General features: G+C 35.7%; 1 pseudogene; it reads right to left on the bottom strand.

Moving 5' to 3' along the window:
• Positions 1-1143: 1143 nt before the first annotated feature.
• On the bottom strand, positions 1144-2110 carry LOC141506284 (small ribosomal subunit protein eS1-like; annotated as a pseudogene).
• Positions 2111-20988: the final 18878 nt, after the last annotated feature.

Here is a 20988-nt window from a genome sequence, read left to right as displayed (position 1 = left end):
CTTTTTTCATGTCTTAGTCGCTTTAAAACTGTTTTGTACCCACACTCTCTGTCAAAGTATACCACTTTCAACTATCCTAAAAGAAGTACAATTCTCAAGAGCCATAAGCATTATGAACATGATGATCAATTTATACCTTACCCTCTGTTCAAGTATTCCCCTTCCAACTGTCCCAATAGAAATACAGCCCTCATGAGCTAAAATAAATCATCATATCATGATCACTTTGTACCCACACTCTTTGTCTAATTATGTTCTTTTCAACTATCCTAAGAGAAGTACAATCCTCAAGAGTTACTGGCATTATCTTCTCATTTAAGTCTTATTAATTTTTTATTCATAGCCTTATTATCTTTTTTCTTTCTATTTATCTTCTTGTATTTGAAGATCAAATTTTTGGTTGAGTTATGGTCTTTTTGTCAGGTAAATTTGAAAGTCCTTTATTTTGCTGAAAGCCCAACTTTCCACCTGAAAAAAATATGCTGAATTTTCAGAGTAGTTGATTTTTGGTTGTAATCCAAGCTCCTTTGCCCTCCAGAATATTACATTCCAGGTCTTCCCATCCTTTAAAGTTAAAACTGATAAGTCCTGTGTAAACCTGACTGTGGTTCCCTGATATTTAAATTGCTTCTTTTTGACAGCCTTCAGTATTTTCTCCCTTAGGAGAAATTTAGCTACAATATTCCTTGAAGTTTTATTTTGGGATCTCTTTCTGAAGGTGATCAGTGGATTCTTTCAAGAACTTATTTTATCTTCTTGTTCTAGGATATTGGGGCAGTTTTCCATAATAATTTCCTGCATAATTTCCAGGTCTTTTTCGATTGTGACTTTCAGGGAGACCAATAATTCATAAATTATCTCTTCTGGATCTATTTTCCAACTCAATTATTTTTCCTGAGAGGTACTAGACATTTTCTTCTATTTTTTTAGACTTTTGATTTTGTTTGATGGAATCTCAGAGTCTCATAAAGTCATTATTTTCCATTTGTCCAATTCTGTTTTTTAAGATTTTGTTTCTTTCAGTTAACTTTTTTGTTTCCTTTTCCAGCTAATTAATTTTACTTTTAAAGGATTTAATTTCTTTTTCACTTGACCAATTTTACTTTCTTTTTTACCACAATGGTAACTTTTCATTTTTTTATCTCATTTAAAAGTTCTTATTTTAGACAGACTCACATGGCCATCAGACCTTTCTACTTTTGTTCCTGTTTCATCTCCTGAAGGTTTTCTAGAGCAACCACCTTCACCATGAAGCTACATTAGCTTTACCAATTCAAATTTGGGCTTCTCGAACATCTTGACTTTTTGAACAAATGCATCATGGAGAGGGTAAATGAACTAGCAAACTTTTTCTATGTCTTTTCCAATGCTGTCTGGAATTAGTTTGTTGACAACTTCTTTCAAGTCATTTGTCTGCACCTCTTGGGTCATGATTTCCACCATTTTCTTATGAATTTGATGGCCTGTTGGTGCCATCTTAGCTCTACACCTCTTTGTTATTATTTTATACAAAGGTACCATCTAAATAATTTTTTAAATGCTAATAAATTAGAGAAAGAAATAGATGATAAAATTATAATAGGAGACTTCAAATTACCCTGTTTCTCTGACATTTACTAAAATCTCCTTCATATCTCTTTTGCCTTAAAAAGGTCTTATGGATCTGGTTGTTGGGCTTTTTAGTAAAACCAACACTAAAGAGGCAGAGCAAGTAGCCTTCGATAGTTTTGACATCAACATGGGCTTCGATAATGGTCTGCTACTTTTTGACCATAGAGCACATCTTGCTCTGGGTAAGATCCATCCCATGGAAATTCATCAAACACGTTTTACACTGAACATCTTCGATAATTAACTTGAACTTCTGAAAAGCAACCTCCTCATTCTGCAAATCATCAAGGCTCACTTTAAAAATTCAATCCTTGAGACTATCAGAGACAATTTTTGTTCCTTGAGTTCTTGTAACCTGTGTCCTGCCAATGTTGAGAATGTTGAACAAAGCTAGTGCTTTTACCTCATATCAATTCTGCTTTGAAAATGGATCAACCACTTTCTTCTTGGCTCCTCTTTTGCCACCTTTGGTCAGTTGCTTATTTTTGCCCACTGCCATGATCCTTCTCTGAAAACCAAAAGGTAGCTCATGAAAGCATCTCATGGGAGACTTTTTAGGAAGCTGGGGTGGGGCTCATCTCTGCCAATTTTACTTTCAAAGGCATTGTTATCTTTGGTCAATTTTTCATAATTCTCCTTCATGACTCTCATATCTTTTCTCCATTTTTCTACTCCCTCTCTTCTTTAGTTTTTAAAATCCTTTTTGAGCTCTTTCAAAGGTCTTAAAAGATTTGAAACTTCACATATATGCATTTTATCACTGCTTTCCTCTTATGAAATGGTATTTTCAATTGAATCTATTAGAAGAATAAAATTTTATAATTAGCACATTTTGGTTTGCTTGGTTTTTTTTTTTTCTTATTGTAATAAATTAGCTCTGTTCCTGGGATAAAGGGGGTACAATCCCATACATTTTGTGCTGGGGCTAAGGGTCTGGTCCCTGGCTTACTACTTGCCTGTGGCATTTCAAGTGCTAATGGTTTGTTCCCTGCATTAGGGCAGCCCAACTCAGTTTTGCCTATTGCAACAGTATTCCCAGAGGCTGAACTTTGTCTTCTGAGCTGGGGTTAGCTTGCTGAGGCTGAACCAGAACTGTACTGTGGCTAAGAGTCTCTTGCTGTTTTCCTTGCTCATTTGCCTACTCTGGGCTATATTTCCCCTTACCTATATGAGACAAACTTTCACTGAAGATCCTCCATGGATATCTTGAGTTGAGAACTTCCTTCACTCTATTTTTGTGGGTTCTATTGTTTTAGGGTCTGTTTGGAGGCTTCATTTAAAACTCCAGGAGTTTCCTAGCTTTGCATCATCACCATCTTAGCTCTACACCTCTTTGTTGTTATTTTATACAAAGGTACCATCTAAATAATTTTTTAAATGCTAATAAATTAGAGAAAGAAATAGATGATAAAATTATAATGGGAGACTTCAAATTACCCTGTTTCTCTGCCATTTACTAAAATCTCCTTCATATCTCTTTTACCTTAAAAAGTTCCTCACTTGATTTGAACATCCTGTTAGCTATTATCCTATATTTATCATATATATATATATATATATATATATATCTTCTTTTGTGACTAAATTCCTTCATAAATACTTCGATATCTAATGCCTCAACATCTTATCCTCATACTCTTTTCTAAATTATCTGCATTCTGGATTCTGATCTCATCATTCTACTGAAACTCCAATGTCCAAAGTTAATGATGATCATTAAATTGCCTGATTTAATGTTCTTTTCTTAATCTTCATTCTTTTTTACTTCCTTGCCTTTGATATGGTTTGTCACCCTCTTCTTCTGGATCCTCTCTCCTCTCTGTGTTTTCATGATATTGTTCTTTCCTTGTTCACCTCCTACCTATTTGACATCTCATTCTCATTCTCTTTTGCTAGATTTTTATCTGTCTCATGTTCCCCTACATGTAGCTTTCTGCCAGGGATCTGTCCTTGACCCTCTATCATTACATTCCATGAATTCAGTTATCATATCCAATTAGATTCCAAGTCCTATCAAGTCTCCCCTTTTCAAAATCTCTCAAAAATCTCCCCTTCTTTCTTCTGACACAACAATTATAGGACAGGTCCTCTACATCTCATTCCTGAAGTATTGCAAAGCTTTATTCTGGTCTCCTTCCCCAAGTTTCTCCCTCTTCATTCCAACCTTTTATTAACTCTCTATTCTATATCATGCCCATATTCAGAAAACTCCAGTGACTCTGTAATACCTTCAAGATTAGATATAAAAATTCTGTTTGACTTTTAAAGACCATTATAACCTTCCCCCCCCTTTCTAGTTTTATACCTCACTTCTCTACATGTCTCTACCAACCTCTTTGCTATTCCTTGAATAAGAGATAGTGGTAAAACCATAGTGAGGACTTCAGTATACTCTTAAGATGTAGACAAATCTATTTAAAAGAAAAACAAGAGGTAAAGGACCTAATGCCTACTATATGTATCTTTCCCACTTGATAATACCTTCCTGTCTTCTCCACCTTAAAAAAAAATCTCACTTGATCATCTTTGTTAGATAACACCCTATATATTTCCTTCTTTTGTGACTAAATTCCAACAAAAAGACTTCTATATTTAAAGCCCTACTTCACTTTATATTCTGTTCTAAGCCTTAAACTCTGTTTCACTAGTACTCCCTAATAGTTGGAAAGTTCTCTCTCCTCACCTTTGCCTCCTAGCTTCTATAGCTCCTTTCAAGACTCAGATAAATTTTTTCTTCTCACCATTCATGCATTAATACCTCTTTACCATGGGATACTTCCCTTTTGTTTATTCATAGAAGTTTGCATGTTATCTTTCCCAAAAGAATAAGGGTTTCTTGAGGCCAAGGATAGAGTTTTTGCTTTTGTTTGTATTTTCAATTTTTGTATAACATCTTATATGTAGTAAAGGTGTAATAAATGCTTTTTTGTCTGACTACCATGCTCCTATTACTTCATTTTAAGAGCTCAATGATGACATACTGGGAAGAGGAGCAGGGGGAAATAAATGTTTCAATAAATATACAGTTTGGGGATGGCTAGGTGGGACAGTGGATAGAGCACTGGTCCTGGAATCAGGAATACCTGAGTTCAAATCCGGCCTCAGACACTTAATAATTACCTAGTTGTGTGGCCTCAGGCAAGCCACTTAACCCCATTTGCCTAGCAAAAACCTAAATATATATATAAACAAACAAACCATTTTGAATGGTGAAAATGTGAGTATAAGTTTGTGCTTGTACTATACCATAAGATAGCATAGTTGTCTAAAAGTCAAATAAGACATTTGGATAAGATAATAAGTGCTGCAAGAATTTAGAGGAAGATGTTGGTTCCTTTGGTTAGGAGTGATCCAGAAAGAAGTCACAGAGAAAATGCCTTTGGACATAGATTTTTGAAGATCATGTAGATTTTTTTTGAAGACTTTAGAGTATATCACCTAGATGAGACCTTTTGAGCTTGTCAAATCCAATTTTCCCATTTTTTAGATGAAGCAGAGAAATTATCTAGATGACATGTCACCGAGATCACTCAGCTACCAAATAGCAAAGCTATGACTGTCACCAACATCTTTTGGTTCCCAATTAAGCATCTTTTCCCCTACATGATTCTTTTTCCTATTACATGCAGATCAAGTCTAAGTCACCACCTGATAATTCCATATGAAAGTCTGTTATAATAAAGTATGTAGTCCTTTCTCCTATATTTTGAAGAAATTTAAAATTCTGTGGTAAAAAACTATGTGGTTAAAAATAATATCATCTTCAAAATGCATTTCTGCTACTTGGGATCAAAAGAAAGGTTTGGGCTGCTATTTTCAGCTATTTGTACAAAGTATCAAGGATCCAATTTCCTGAGTTTAAAAATGATACACTATATCCAGAAATACAAGCAAAGTTATTATTTTGAAGTTCCTGGTCTTTGAAAATACATATTTTACAAGTTGAGAAAAGGAATAGAAGTATTACTCTCCTATTTTACAGATGGGAAAATTGAGACTCAGAGAGTTTATGTAATTTTCTTCAAGATCATACAGGTGTTGGGGCAGTTAGGTGGTGCAATGAATAGAGCACTGACCCTGGAGTCAGGAGAACATGAGTTCAAATCTGCCCTCAGACACTTAATAATTACCTAGCTGGGTGACCTTGGGCAGGTCACTTAATCCCATTGCCTTGCAAAAAAAATTAAAAAAAAAAGATTATACAGGTGTCTTAGCCTGAAATTGCACCCAGATTTTTGCAGTACATGCTTTTTCTACTACAGCCCCCATCTGATCAGTCAGTAAATATTATTACATGCCATAATAAACATTTATAATGTCTGTGCTAAGAACTGGGGAATAGAATGAAAGGCAAAGGGCAGTTCTTACTTTCAAGTAACTGATAGTCCTAATGAAATATCCATTTTTGAAATAATTAAAGTAAAATTTATTGTCTACTATCACCACTTAAAGAAATAAATTTCTCATCATGAAACTAAGATTTTTTTTAAATTTTAGCTAATATATTTAAAAAATAAAGATGATTGAGACATTATTATAAGTCATGATACATTTCACTGAATATCATCAAACTTGCCACAGATTTGAGGAGGGTTAACCAAAGAGCATTTCAGTTTTTTCCTGCTAGGTTTCAGAGAGCAGTCCTGGGAACATTAGTAGAAGCAGCTAAGAGGTCAGTGTAGGCTTCATAGATGGTAATGAGTAGAGCAATTCTAATGCAGAATGGACTGCTTCAGGAGCCAGGGCTGCCCCCTCAGTGAAGGTCTTCAAGCAAAGGCTAGATGACTAGCTACTCAAAGATTTTGTTGATGTGATTTCTGTTTAGTTGTGATTTAAATTCGTTGACCTCAAAAGTCCCTTCTGATTCTGAGTATCCAAGATACTGAGATAAAAAATATGTTGTTTTCTTTCCTGTCTCTTAAAGAAAAGAAAGATATATTCTTGTTCTACTAACAACTAAATTGATAAAAGTTTGAAATGATACATGTATATATAGCCAGAGTACAAGTAGCAACAGTCCCATTTCTTGTAGTAACTGAGGCTACATAGTAAAATAGATATTAATGAGTTATTATTAGAAAGGTTAATGTAACCATAGACAGCTAGGTGGTACAGAAGATAAGAGTGCTTGGCCAGGAATTCTAATCTGTCTCCAGTCATTTACTAGTTGTGTGACTTGGGCAAATAAATCACTTAACTCTTTTGTCTTAGTTTCCTGATCTGTAAAATGAGCTGGAGAAACAAATGGCAAACTACTCCAGCATCTTTACCAAGAAAAACCAAAATAGGATCACAAAGTGAAGAATATGCCTGAAATGACTGTTACAGCTACAAATATAGCCATGTCATTCTTTGCTTCTCTATGTAATACCAAATGTCTTTTCACTCACTACCAAAAACTGAAACTTTATCAAGAGACCAACTAGTATTCAGTTGTACTTCAGTGAACTTCCCTGGTATAGTTGATCAGAATTATAAAATTATAGAAATTATAAAAAGTTTGAGAATTCTCAATACATCACTAAAATATGCTTCTGCTGAAGCCAGCAAGATCAAATGAACTCAGGAATCATTGTCAGGGGATGATGGGGGAAGCTTGCTAGATAAATATAAAAATTTACTAGTTCCAATTTAGCTTCTATCATAAAAAACAATGTTTTAATTGATACTAACATAAGATAAAGGTAAGTAAAGCCATAGTATGAATCATAATCAAGGGTGGGAAGGGAGGAGGAAATCAAGAATTGAATTCCAATAATTTTAAAGAAGACTAGAAAGAACATTGAATCAGACGACATGGATTCAAATTTTGATTTTTTACTTATTATTTAACCTTGGGAAGGTGGCTTCACACTTGGGTCCCAAGTTTCTTCTGAAAAGTGGAGTGGGAAAGAATTAGACAAATTTCTAAGGTTCTTTCAGTTCTAATTCCTTTAAACTATAGAATGAAATTAATAGAATGTCTGCTTCAATTTATTGTAAAAAGTCTAATGTATGAGAGAAATAATTATGCTTCCATGGTAGATAAACTGACATCTTATCTGAATATTCCTTTTGGCAATCTTTAAAACACAAATTTTAAGCCTTAGAGATTTGTGGGTTTTTGTACATAGTCAGACACTTACTGGCAATGCAAACCACCAAAGCTAATGTTCAAGAGAAAATACAGGATATGAACACTCTCTATGCCCAAAGGTGCTTGTCTAAATTTGTGGTTTTATTCCTTTGAGCTTCTATTCCAGGTTTATAGAATGTTTGGAAAGAGACTCAATTAAGACAAATCATCTTATGAACTTTTATGTAACTGGGAAAAAGGATATGAAATAGATTAAAAATGAAAGAGGTCCATTGAAGTGTCTGTGACAAACACATTTTTCCCCCATTAACTAGTGCAGTCAACATACTTAAATTAAAACAGAACAATCCCCAGTATGCTGCATGAGAAAGTCAAAAGGCTCTAAAGAAAATAGACAGAAAGAAAAGCTTAAAGAAGTGGCATATATATATACATATATATATATATATATATATATGTATTGGAGGATCATATTCTGACAAAGGCATTTCCTTTTTCAAGAAACCTTGGTTAAGAATCTGTGCTAATTTTAAATATTCCAGGAAAATAATTTCTTAATTGTTGTAGATTCTTTAAAATGACTAGTAATGATAGTTGCATCACAAATGTCTCATGCAATAATCTTCAATATATACCTATTACTTGTAGCACAAAGATTGTTATAATCTCTCCTTTATAACTGATCTGATAATATTCATACCATTGCCAGAGTTTTTTGGGGCATTCCCTCCTTCTTATTTTTCCCCTCTACTTATTTTTTCTGAGCAAAAAAAAATTTGAATAAAAATGAAGCTTGGAATTTGAAGATAACAAACTCTTGTGAATGTTCACCCTCCAACTTCATCCACTTCAAATGATCAGATTGAAAAGATGGTGTAGTCTACTGAATAAAATAAGTCTTGTCTTACTGTTACAACCAAGGAAGTGAGGTAAGCTCTGAGAAAGACTCATAAGAGAGTCTTTTGCTTGCTAAAAAATTATTCAATTCATTTTCATATACATTTGTTAACTGCACAGCATTAAATTCCTTGCTAGGTATAGGGGATACACAAATAAATATAAAATATGATATAGGAGATAAAAATAAATTTGAAAATATAATCTACGCTCTAGGAACTTTTATTCTACCAGCAAAGATGTTCAGAGATAAGTAAATACTAAATATACGCAAAATAAATACAAAATAATTGGGGGAAATGGGGGAGTGAGGAGAGCTTGGATGGGGGGAGTGGAATCAGTAGAGACTTCAGGTACAGAGTCTCACTTGAACACTGATTGACCTAGAGATTTCAAGAAGCAGCAGTGAACATTGCAGGCATATAGAAGTGCCAGCATACAGGGGAAAAGATGGAAAATGTTAGTAAGGAAAAGAGAATCTGTATGAATATTTCAGTAAGTTCTGTACAATTGTGCATGATGTTCATGGTTTCCATTCCTATAAGTCCCCTATTAGTGTTTTTAGTGTTTTGTGGCTTTGAAGTTCCTAGAGCTGAATTCTGTAAGTGATCAATTTTTCCCATGGTAAGGTCTCACCTAAAGCAATTGGGTAAAAATAAAAGGATTGTCATAAGGATCTCTACTTGTCCTTCTTCAGTTAATTGATTTCTGACATATTCGAGATAGATTCAAGTATAGGAAGCTAACTCTGAAGCCTCTGAATAAGTTCAGGGTCATAATTTTGCCAGCTGAGAGTTACACAATCCTGGGGGCTCTGAGAGCCATTAAGCATTGTAAGCATAGGTGCCCAGGAAGCCTGGGTCAAATGTACCTGGGTGTGTCAGCATGCCTGGCTCACTATTTATGCATACCTGTGATGATAGGCAAGGTATCATTCTTGTCTGGCTTGCTGGATCAGTCACCATGAGGACCATTTTCCAGGTTAGAGTAAAATAGTATGTTTTTTTTTAAATCTGAGGAAATGTCCAAAATATCTATAGGGCAGCAGTGAAGCCTGAAATTGAAGGATTAATGCAGCAAAGCTTTTATGGAGACTCTACCAGCAAGCAGAAGAGGAGGCTCTAGAGAGAGGTCAGAACAGTTGTAGGGAGGCGCTTCTTTTGCCTTAGGGCCAGCCAGGTGGTACAATAGAACACTGGGTCTGGAATCAGGAAGAATGAGTTCAAAATTAATATTTGACACTTTCTAGTTGTATAACTTTGGGCAAGTCACAAGTAAGCCTCAGTTTCCTCATCCATAAAATGGAAATAATAATAATAGCATCTATCTCCCAGGATTGTTGTGAAAATCACATGTGATAATTGTAAAGTTATTAGCCCAGAGCCTGACACACAATAAATACAAAGTAAATGTTAGTTATTATTATTATTATTATATTATCCAGCCCCTCTAAAATTAAGGACCTACTCACTATACATATTCTCTAGGCAAGAAATGACAAAATGCCTCTGGGGATTCAATTCTCTAATAGCCACCTTGTTACTGTAGGCATCCTCAGAGAATTAAGCAAAATGAGGAAGAATTCTTATCCAGACCATATAAAAATTGCTATTCTATGATGGCATAGGAAGGATTAATGGAAGGTGCTCCCATTGATCCAATGGCCCAGTCACACATATAGACAGTATATGTATACTGAAATTGATTTGATGTTTCCATCTTTATTTTTTTGAAAAAATAGTAACAACAAAAACATACTTTGCAACAAAGTGTGACATTCTCTGAGGAAAGATGCAATATTATCCTTGCAATGTGACACCAAATTGGGCTAAAGGGGAAAATATAGTCTTGATATAAAAACAAACCTACTAGAAGTTGGAACTTTGACAAATAGAATGGACTCTTAGAGGCAATGAGCCTCTCATACAATGGAAAAATCAAAGGTTGAATGAGCATTTATTTAAGAGGGAATTTTTATTATAATATAGAATTTTTGGTATGGACTTAGATTGGAGTAGATGAGATCTGAGGTCCCTTCCATCTTTGAGATCCTGATTCCACAATTTTTAAAAATCCTGAATCTCTATAAACAAAAGAACAGGCAGAGATAGGATTAGAGCAATATATTCCTCAATAGTTATAGAGTCAATTTTTCACTTTTATGAGAAATATAACTTGTGATTTATGCATAAGGTAGAGACAAAAATGCACAAGACAAAATTGAGTTGGAATGAGAAATTCATAAAGATCATACCTTTCTTACTTCAGTGAACCTTAGGGTCATCAAATTCAACTCCTTCAATTTATAGATCAGAACACTGGGGGTCAGACAGGTTAAATAGTGTGACTTCCCCAAGGTCACACAGGCAGTAAGCAGCAGAGCCATGATTTTAACTTGTGTCCTCTGATGCTAAATCCCACATATTTTACCAAGTGGCATGAATAGTTTACAAGCAAAAATAGTGGGGGTAGAGTATGGTGATGATGATGATAGGATTTGGGCAGGTAAGAATCAGTAAGTGTGTATGACACTCGATAGCTTTTCTTTATTTTTTGAAAAAATGTTTCATTTACTATTGAAATTAGCTAAAGTTGACAAATAATGGTGTCACTAAGCTCCCACAGCACTGGTATCTATCAAAGGTGATGCAAATGCTGTTTCATGACAATTTTTTTTTCTTAGGCAGCACAAATTTTTCAGATGTGAAGTATTAAATTGGGATATGCAATTGGCGAACACTCTGCTACTCTGAACCCTGGCTGGGATGTACTTAACCTCTCCTGGTCTTTCTAGAAAAAAAAAAACTAATCTAGAAACCACTTTAAAAACACTCATTCCATTTCTTTCTTTTTGTCTATTGCTATGTGTAGAGAGGAAAATGTACACAAACCCTATGAACTATAACATTAGAGATCATCAAATGATGGTGATTTTGTTCCTCTTCATTCAAGAGGTAAGAGAGAGCTCAGAAAAAGGTAAAATGAGAGTGTGAAGCAGGAAGATCCATTTATTTCCTTTTAATGATTCTAGCCTAAGCTGAGCTTTTATCCACTTAGGTCCACATGATAACTTCACTCTGGAAATCTCTTCAGTTTGGCTTTGCTCAGATGAAATCAGACCTGCTCTGTGTAGTCCTAATTACAAACACATTTCTTGTCCTCAGTCACCATTCCCAAGTATGCAGCAGTCATACCCTTGCCAGATTTTTCTGGCAATTTTTCTTCTTGCCTTGCATCCAAAGCTACATATTTCTATGAGAAAAAGATGGAAGAGAAATTGTCAACAGAATAATTATACACCGATATGATCTTCAATACAAGTCATTTTCCATGTGTAGGGCTGAATCCTTACCACCCCCTGCTGAACTGGCCAGCCTGTGAGTCACAGAGATAAAATGTTTTTGAAGTATGAGTCCTTTTGAAACCTTTCACAGAGTTGTTTTCAGACATTTTTGAAAAGACTTTTGGAAGAAATGATAAATAAAGGAGAGGGAAGGGAGGAGATCAGGGGACACAAACTACCCTGCAAATGTATTTGTGGTGATACTCTCAGTGAGTTGTTGACACTGAAGTAGGGACAGTGTGTTCTTCCCAATAGTCTTTGCTCTGGAGCATTCTAGACAGTGAAGGAAACAAAATCAAATAGGAAATGCTATGACTTTAAGAGATTATAGAATTATTTCATTCAAAATGATTTTCTTTTCTAACTTAATTGGGGATTTATATGTGTTTCTACATATTCCTTTCAACCAATAAGCTACTGCTCAATTTCTATCATCACTTATAGAGTCAAACTTCATGAGGATTACAACTCATGTAGAATTACATCAGTGAGTTTAGGCTAATTTCAAAGAGAAATTTAGTCTTCAATTTTGTATGAAATCATTTCTTATTTATTTAATTCATAGAAGAGCATAATTCACAATAATTTTTCCTGTAAGCAAAATTAACAAAATCAATTAGAATATAAAGGCATGAATGACTTGACGAATTGATAGAGGAATATAATGAAATGTTCAAAGAAATGTGAGAAGACTTGTAAAGATTGGTACAAAGAAAGCAGAATGTGAAGACCATCGATGACTGCAATATGAAGGAAAAGATCACTAATATAAAATAGATAACATGAATTTGAAATTTTTTGCATGATCCCAATTAATGCGAGTAGGATAAGAAGGGAAGCAATCCACTTGGAAAATTATTTTCATTAATTATCTCTTTTTTTAGGATCTGATAGTCAAATTATATAGATAGCTAAAAATATACATATAAGACCAAAAGCTATTCCCCAGTATATCAGGAATCAAAGAGGTGAACAAAGAGTTCTACAATTCTTTTTATTTATTTATTTTTAGTCACTAAAAGGAATTATTCCCAGTAACTAAAAACACCTGCTTGGCAGAAGAGATAAGGAAATATCTCTAATCTTTTCATCAAAGAGCAGGTGACTTCAAGGGCAGAATGTTGCAAATCTCCCTTATCCCTAAAAAAATAAAAAACAACAACAAAACTTCTTGAAAAATCTATCTAGAAGGACCTGGCATGAAAGGACATGCCTATAACTGCAGGAGAAGTTTAGACTGGTAGATTGCTTGAGTTCCAGAATTCTAAGTTATAGTAGGGTCTAAGCCAATTTGTTGTCTATCTAAAATCTAGCACCAAAATGGGGAGTCCCAGAAACCAATAGACTGCCTAAGGAGGGTCAAACTGTCTCAAGTCAGAAATAAAGCAGGTCAAGATGTCTGTGTTAATCAGCAAAAAGCCATTCAAGAGAAGAGGGGAGAGGAGAGGAACAGAGGTGAGGGGGGGGAAATGGAAATCTATATCACTTCATCTTTTACTGATCTTCAAACCTTTGCAATTGGGCTTTCAACTTATTCTCTCAATTGAAACTGCTCTTTCCAAAGATGCTATTGAACTCTTAACTGTGAAGTGAGATCACGTTTTCAGTCCTCATCTTTCTTTGTTTTTTTTTCCTTTGGATTTTTGTAAGGCATTCGAGTTAAGTGACTTCCCGAAGTTCACACAGCTAAGTAAATATTAAGGCTTATTTGAACTCAGATCCTCCTGACTCCAGGGTCTGACTCAATCCATTGGGTCACCTAGTTATCTCAGTCCTCATCTTTTTTTTTCAGGTTTTTGCAAGGCAATGGGGTTAAGTGGTTTGCCCAAGGCCACACAGCTAGGTAATTATTAAATGTCTGAGGCCGGATTTGAACTCAGGTACTCCTGACTCCAGGGCCGGTGCTCTATCCATTGAACCACCTAGATGCCCCAGTCCTCATCTTTCTAACCTCTCTATTATACTTAAAAATCTGGGAGGGTTGGGCAATGCTGATAATTCCTTCCTGCCTGCCTGCCTGCCTGCCTTCCTTCCTTCCTTCCTACCCTTTCCCTTTCCTTTGCCTTTGCCTTTCCTTTTCCTTTTTTTCTTTTCCTTTTCTTTCCTTTGCTTCCCCTCCCCCTTCTCACATTCTCCTCCCCCTCCTCTCTTCTCTCCTTTTCCCTTTTCTTTCTGAAGGATCCAAAATCACTCTGGCTTTCATTGATTAACCAAAAAGTAAATTCCAGCCCAAGCCCCACTTACACAGCTTGAACCCACATGGTTCAGAGTGAATATAAATATAAATAATTGTTTTTGTTTTGGCTAGAAATCCTGCAGGTTTTCCCCTCACAGGTAGATTTTTTTTTTGACTGGTAAAAGAAGCCAGTCTTTGCCTCATTTCTTACTTAGCCTTAATCATTGAATGGGCATTGCCTGAGACCTGTTTAAAGACCTTATGTTAAAAAAGCAAGGCTGAGGTCTCCCACTGCACTGAGATCATTTCAAGTCATCCTGATATACATACATACATACATACATACATACATACATATATATATATATGTATGTATGTATATTGCCACTGGATTTAGATGGCTCCAGAGAAGAAAGTGAGACTGGTGACTTGGCACAGCAACCCCTCACTTAAATCCTATTCACTTGAAAGTCATGGCATCATATTCCTGTTATCATAGTCCTCATTGAGAAACTATTGACTATAAATCTTACTTTTCCCAAATGAATGATTCTAATTTTAATAATAATTATTACAAACCACTAAACAACTTGAAGTGTAAATGTTGATATAAGTAATATTCTATATTTAGTAAAGCTATTCTTTAATATCATAGTCTGCTATTTGGTCTGCTTTCTTCTAGTGTTTTCTTTTTTCCAATCTAAAGAGCTGCCAAATTATTATTCTTCACATCTTGTCTCCTGTCTCTTTGACCTAGAATGCTTCCTCCACTTAAAATTCCTCTTATAACAGTAACTCAAGTAACATCCTTGCCTTTATGATCCCTATAGTGTGCTCTTTTCTCCTTCAAATTATCTTGGATTTTTTTTATCTGTTTAATCCTCCCAGGAAAAGGGCAGGTTCTCCAAAACAGTGATTGTCACCTTCTTGTCTACATCCCAAGTGCCTAGCATAGTGCCTTACACTAGGTAGGTACTTAATAAATGGTTATTTAATTGAACCAGACTGAATTGAATTAAATATATAACAAACCCCAGAAATAAATAATGGGAAAAACTGACAAAATACTACCTGCTATAGTCTTTCTATTGAAAATTTGTGCCTGGAGAGAATTCAATATTCAATCAACAAAAGTTTTTGGAGAATTAGATTAGGGTGAATTCTTGCTTGATTGCCAGAGTCATTGAGTAGACTACTTCTACTCAATGACTCTGGCAATCATTTATTAAGTACCTGAAAAGGATAGAGCACTGGATCTAGAATCAGGAAGACCTGAAATTCAAATCCTACTGATATTAATAGCTATACAACTCTGCATAAATCACCCTCTGTTTGTCTTAGTTTTGTCATCTATAAAATGGGGATAACAATAATAATAGCAGCTAACTCCCAGAGGTGAGGCTCAAATGAGCTGATAATAATAAAGCATAATAGTGGGGCGGCTAGGTGGCACAGTGGATAGTGAGCCAGCCCTGGAGTCAGGAGTACCTGAGTTCAAATCTGGTCTCAGACACTTAATAATTACCTTAGCTGTGTGGCCTTGGGCAAACCACTTAACTCCATTTGCCTTGCAAAAAAACTAAAAATAATAATGATCATAATAAAGCATAGTGCGTTACACAAAACAAGTACTATTTAAATGGTATTTATTATTATCATTACTACTACTACTACTACTATTACTACTACTATAACAAATACTACTACTACTACTACCACCTCTACTGTCACTGCTACTCCTCCTCCTCCTATGACCACTGCCACTGTCACTACTACTACTACTACTACTACTACTACTACTACTACTACTACTACTACTACTACTACTACTACTACCACTACTACTACTACTACCACTACTACCACTACTACCACTACTACCACTACTACTACTACTACTACTACTACTACTACTACTACTACTACTACTACTACTGCCACTACTACAATGCCAGACACTGGGCTAGGCCATCCTTCCCATCCATCATATCTCTAGGAAGACTTTGTCCTTTCCTTTTGACTGTCATTTGTTTTCTCAATCTTGCTTCTCCTGTTACCTGATTATACTCTCCCACAGAGCATTAACCTTCCATCTACAAACAGCCAGCTGAGAGTAATGAAGGACTCAGGGAATAGAGTGATTTTCTTGAGAGTCACTCCAAACCCTTCTGATGTTCCTTTAGGGGCCTGAAACAAATTACTGGTAGAAAGACATAGCAGTACTAATAATATTTGCTACCAAATACCTGATAAGGAGCACAGACAGTTTTTCTAAGTCTCCTGCATTGGCAACATGTTAGTACCCTCATCCCTCCTTTTGTGTAATAAAAAAATGTTTCTCCAGAAATCATATAAGGATCTTCTGGAGCAAGAAAAGGAAATGAAATTGGATTATTTAAAGTATACATACTTAGAAGGAAGTGTTTAAAATCAGTGGGGAGTGGAGTTTAGTCCTCATCTACCAGTAACTAGCTTTATACCTCTGAACTTGCTAACCTCAAGACCCTTCCAACTCCTAATATTTCTAAGGCCCTTGAAATTCCCTGCCTCTCTCAAATTTGACCAATTTCTAAGAGATTACTTATTGGATAAGATACAGATCACTTGCTTCCATTTTCATATCTTTGTACCTTCCTAACTCACAAGGTTTAAAGACTCAATATTTGTAAAATGTTCTATCAAAAGTCCAATATTTATTAGCTTTTGCAATATCTGAAGAGAAATTGTATTGTTTCTCCTTCATCCTTTCACCTCATCTCAACTCAATTTCCATAGCATTTTCTTCATAATTAAAGATTTAGCAACTTGCTAGATAAACAAAAGAAAATCTCTTTCAAACTATTTTACATTATGCTCTATTCTTTTACCAATATCTTTCCTACAGAATAAATTCATAGAATGTAAACATAATTTCAAAACCTTCTCCCACCCCCACTCCTTTATTTCTTAAACACTCTAAAGATAGGCCAGAATAAAAAAGAGTTGTGAATTGGTCTGAATAATACGCCAAAAAATGTGGATGCTTCTAAAAAGCTTATCTGCTCCATTAATAACAGTCATCCAAATCTCTGGTGTCTACAAGAATTGGGCTGGATATTTTGCAAGTGGTTTTCTTATGAGAATTCTGGCACTTTGGAATCTTATGCCAGCTAGAAGCCTGAACTTAGGTAAATACCTAGTCATGTTTGAACCTCAAGAAAAATTTAATTTAGTTTTCAAATTCGAATGGGAAAAAAGTAGATGCTCTTTTTAGAGACAGTTGCATTTCCTACAACTATAGAGGGCAATGTGGAAAAGAGATGGATAGCATAAGTACTTCACTGCTATACAAAGAATGTAAAAAGGCTTAAAGAAAATGCTCCAACTTAGTGGATATATTCACTATCGAGGATTTATGAATGTAAGCAATGGACACAATAGAAAAGGGAGAGATAATTTGTAAGCCTGCATCATTGGATAAAGAATCACATCCATAAGATCATGCATCTGTTGATGTGTTATTTTGTTTTGTTTTTTTTAAATCCCCTCTTGAAACTTACATTTCTAGAGAGTAAATTGTAGCTTATACCTCAGTAGAAATGCATTTCACTCCAAGTTCTAAGAAAATGGGACAGAATATCATCCCTTTGCCTGAAGACATGGAAAATAGTCAAATTGGATGGATGGTGATCTGTACTTTTGGAAACTCAATACCTCTATTATTAAATTTACAGATCAATATATTTACTACTACTAACTACTACTACTACTACTGCTGCTGCTGCTGCTACTACTACTACTAGATATTTATATAGTATTTTAAAGGTTATCAAGCACTTTATATCCCTGAGCTGATTGGGGCCTAATAACTACTCTGTGAAGCTAGTATAGTACAGGGATCATTATGCTCATCTTAAAGATGAGAAAACTGAGGCATATAAAGCTTAAGGCTAGTCCATGTTTTCCCAACTAGTATAAGATTCAAAGCTTCAACCCTACTCTTTCTGATTCCAAATACAGCACCATATTTTTTGAAGCAATCAACATTAAGTAACTTGCCCAAGGTCATATCACCAGTAAGTATCCAAGTAATTCATTTCCTCCTAACTCTAGGCTCTATCACTATTCTAACCGGTAGTGCTGTGTTGCAAAGTACACTATTATCTTTTTTTAAAAAAAATATATAATTACTTAAGGCAATGGGGTTAAATGACTTGCCCAAGGTCACACAGATAGGCAATTGTTAAGTGTCTGAGTCCTCCTGACTCCAGGACCAGTGGCTCTATACACTGTATCATCTAGCTGCCTCCCAAAATATAATATTATCTTAAGAGGATTCCAAAACAGTCCTTAACTGTTTCACCAAGGTCTGGTTTGGGTTTGAGATCCTATTACTCTTTTTTTTTTTCATTTTAGCAATAGCTGAATGCAACTCTCTCCAACTTTTCCATTTTCAGACCTGTGACCTTGGCTGTAGTGGGATACTTCCTTCAATGTCTATAACCTTGTTTTCACCCTGAAATGAAAGACAGAGATGGCTCAATACCATGGAGGACTGTGGTTTTCAGACTGGCACCAGCCATGATTTCTATATAAACTTCTCCCACTCAATGGATGAATTTCATGAATGTCACTAAAAGAGTTCTCAAAACTGTTATTACAATGATTTTGTCCTCTGGCATTTGCCCACATAACCCAAGAGAGGTAGATATGGAAAATAATATTTGACCATGTAGCTATAGTGACAGGTTTCAGACCCAGGATAGAAGAATTTTTAAGATGACTACAGCACTCCATTTTGTCCTAATTCTGTCTTTCTGGATAAACTCTCCATTGCCACTTAAATCAGAATATTCCCCAATCCTCAATAATTGGCAAGCAATAGAAAAGGGAGAAAATCAACTAGGAGTTTGAATAGAAAAAGCATCTTGTTTCCAGGAAAAATTCCTATTGGTTATGGAATGGTGCAAATGACCCATTTCTTTTGTTTAGATGAAACCCAGTAGTATTTATGCTGAATTCTCCAAAGGAAAGGGAAAAAAAAGTAACTCTCAGAAAGGCAACTGACTTGGAGGGAGATTCAAAGACAATTTTGATTCTATCCATAAGGTTCTGATCAATAATTTTTTATTGTAAGGATTTATGTCACTAAATATTCATTAACTAATCTCATTGTCTCTCTGAAATAAATCCTTATGAATTTATTCAGTCAGCTACTAAATTGGGGCACAAAGAAATGGATCAAGTTATTCTGGATCAGGCAGCAAAACATTAGAAAAACCTGGGGAAGCATCCAGACATTCCTAACTTTTGCTTCCCTTTGCTGGCCTCACAGAAGATGATGAATCAGAGGAGTAGTGCAGAAGAGCAATTGGGAAGCAAATTATGGAGTGGGCAACAACAGATCAGTGATATTTCAATTGCCCAGCAAAGAAAAAGGGCTTCACATTCCTGGTGATCTGAATGTTTCCACTTTACAGACAAGCTAACAGGAGTAGAGAGGTTAAGAGGCTTGCTCCAGGGAGTAATAGTTAAATTTTGTATTGTGGGACAATTTTTTTCTTCCACTACAACTTTTCTGCCAGGATTCATTCTGATCAAGGTAGAAAGTTTGTAGGCAAGAGCTACTCAAGGAGGTGCTAACTTTGGCAGGGATCAAGAAATGCATAATCATACCTTACCAGCCTTAAGGATACCTGTAGCCAGAGAGTTTTAATCAGAGCTGAACATGTTGAGACCCTGAGGCTTGAGCAAAAGGTTCCATGGAATGGGAGAGACAGAGAAGAGAAAGATGGAGAGGGAATGGGAGGGAGGGAGGGAGAGAGAGAGAGAGAGAGAGAGAGAGAGAGAGAGAGAGAGAGAGAGAGAGAGAGAGAGAGAAATTTGTTATATGCTACTATGTGCCAAACACTGTGCTATATTGGATATACAAATAAAAATGGGAAAGATAGTCCCTTCAAGGAGTTTATGTTCTAATTGGAAAAGATAATGCAAAGAGGGAAACTGGAATGGGGGAGCACAGTCCAGAAGCAATAGGAATGGAAGTGTCTGAGAAGTTTTAAGGAGGCCTGGAATGAGAAAGATAAAGCCAATGATGGTCAATTGAAACCCAGAGCTATTCATGGGGAGAGTCCAATTTTCTTTTGGAGGAGGAGCAGAGGTGATAGTACAAATGGAGACTCTAAGGACGAGGATGTATGCACATAATTCCACCAAACATTCCGTTACAGGTTTTCCTCCACATTAGCTGATATGTGGATTAGATTCATGCTTAGATAGTAGGCTATGCTTTGGAGTCTCAAAAATTGGAAAGCGTCACAACTAGAACATGTCTGCTGAGAGATCAGTTGAAGGAAATAGCAATGTCTTCAGTCTCAAATGTGCAACAGTATGATATTCAATTTTCATGCTGGAAACTCCAGTCAGTCAACAGAATGACTGAAATCTTGGAATTCAGGAAAAATACAAATTTGCCTACTGATAGAGAGCTGCTCTTTATCAAATGTCTGAAAACATAGATGAGATTCCAGGTTTTGGAATAGAGCAGGAAAATTGTTGGGTCCTAAAATTGATGATGTATCAGGGTCATTTCCTATCCATAGAGGAGTCACATTCTTCGGTGACCAGAAGTCAACTCCAAGCAGGATTCATTCACCTGTTACAGATGGATAATTAGTGCCAGATGATGAAACTGGGTCGTGATTTGAATAATGAAGAAACTGAATTTTATATCTCCTTTAGAGCTAGGGAAGCTTAACAAAAATACTTTGTCTTGGGGGGGGAACCTTTTGCAGGACCAGACCAAGGAAAAGGCTAGAAGAGGAGGGAAGAGTTAAATCCAGAGGCCACTTCTGCTTTGCTTGGGTCTCCATCTATGAAGGAATGGAAATCACCAAAAGAATCTGA

Source organism: Macrotis lagotis, chromosome 1 (genome assembly GCF_037893015.1).
Source record: "Macrotis lagotis isolate mMagLag1 chromosome 1, bilby.v1.9.chrom.fasta, whole genome shotgun sequence".
Taxonomy (NCBI): Eukaryota; Metazoa; Chordata; class Mammalia; order Peramelemorphia; family Peramelidae; genus Macrotis; species Macrotis lagotis.
The sequence above is the reverse complement of the archived record's forward strand: the minus strand, read 5'-3'. Positions and strand labels throughout refer to the sequence as shown.